Below are 1,821 nucleotides of genomic sequence, written 5' to 3' on the forward strand. Positions count from 1 at the left end.
GTAATATCTATCAATTAATAAGGTTTTGTTTTTTAAAAATTTATTTACGGTGTCCATTTTTAATATAGTCGTTCATAATCCCATAAAGTTTAATTCAATTTCTACGTTACTACAGCCGCTGGAAAGCTGAATGTCTTCTCTTTAACAAAATGTAGATTTATTGGCGCTATAAGTCGAAACATTGGTTTTAAATAAAGAAAGTCTTTTCAAACGTTTCATTGTATATCTCCGATTCTAATTTGTTTAATTAGACCTGGTTTGTGCAGTTTATAGAGCCCTAAACCACTGCCAAGTTTGGCGATGTCATCATGAAGTTAATTATTATTTTATTAATAATATTTTTCAAAAGAAATCAAATTTTAAGGCGAAAATTTTGGGTGCTAAAAACAAATATCAACTTTGTTTCTTTGCTAAAAAATCTTTATTAACGATTATACAGCGAACTTAGCTGTTAACATTTATGCTACTATAATTAACGTCTCAACATTTCATATATATATATATATATATATATATGATATTAAAGTTTCAACAGTGTTCAATTAATGCAGATACATTATTATAACATTATATATATATATATATAAAAAAATTAAAATTTGAAGTTATTCAAACTTAAATCTTTTTAGGCCTTAATTTTCGATTAGGCTGGTGAAATTGACCTGAAGAAAGAAGGTGTACTCTTCCTTCAGAAAATTCTTAGATCCTCCATTGGGCTGGTCTGTACATGAAATAATACCTTCCAAGCATTCGTTGCGTTACACTTTATGAGGTAATGATGTAAAAAGTTAATAAATTCCTGATGGAATTTTACTTTCAGTGAATATTTATATATTTTTTTAAATAACAGATAATCATTAAGTATATTATTTCTTAAATTTTTCAAGCATCAGGTTTCGTAAAAAAGCTGTGAATTTCATGAATATAATATTGTATTTTTTTATTTTTCGAAACATTAGCTGGAGATATTAATAATGAGAAGTTTTTAATGCTTGGTTTCCTGAAGAACGGCATAAAATATGTTCACGATTATAAAAAAAAAAAAAAAAACCTAGTCCAGAAAACGTTATATATTTTTTCTTAAACTCCAGTTTCTATGAACTATTATTAGAGAAAGAGAAAACTAAGGCTCATGATACATGATTGCGGAAGTCAGTTTGATGATGCACTACATGAGTTTAGGTCGCACTTAGAACAAAGCACCTTTTCCCATGCTAACTTGTAGGAAACTATTTGTGGACCTCTCTCTTGTACGGGATGGAAGTGCATGGCTGTTTTATTGACAGTGAAAAAGCTTTTGATTGCTGTTCTATCGAAGGCTATTCAGAAAGCCCTGTGGGGAAAGGGCACTTTGTAAGACGTAAAAAGTTAGAATACAAGCGTAGGAAGTTCAAGCTAGGAGAAGCTGCTTGGGGATTATTATTTCATGATATTTTTGTACTTACTGTCAAATGGTATGATTTATCTTGTCGAATAATGATTGTGAATCAGAATGTTGAATTTTTGTAATGGAAGGATTATAAAAACAATTCTAAATTAATCTACGAAGGAGAAATACTAAAATTATGAAGAAGATGGTCGGGGTGCGGTAACAAGAAAACAACAATAGTTTAGAATTATTCATTTGTAAACGTTTCGTTCAACTTTGTAGAGTTTCGTCAGGGCTACAAATATTAAAAAAAAAAAACTAAAAATATTTTGACATAATTGAATGAAATACAAAAGGTAAATTAAGGTAAAAGGCAAAAATATTTTTAATTGTTTTTGAATCTTTCTAGCCCTGATGAAGCTCTACAAAGTGGGGCGAAATGTAATATATAA

The sequence above is a fragment of the Halyomorpha halys genome, unplaced genomic scaffold (genome assembly GCF_000696795.3).
Source record: "Halyomorpha halys isolate HHAL.00 unplaced genomic scaffold, Hhal_1.1 Scaffold689.1, whole genome shotgun sequence".
Lineage (NCBI taxonomy): Eukaryota > Metazoa > Arthropoda > Insecta > Hemiptera > Pentatomidae > Halyomorpha > Halyomorpha halys.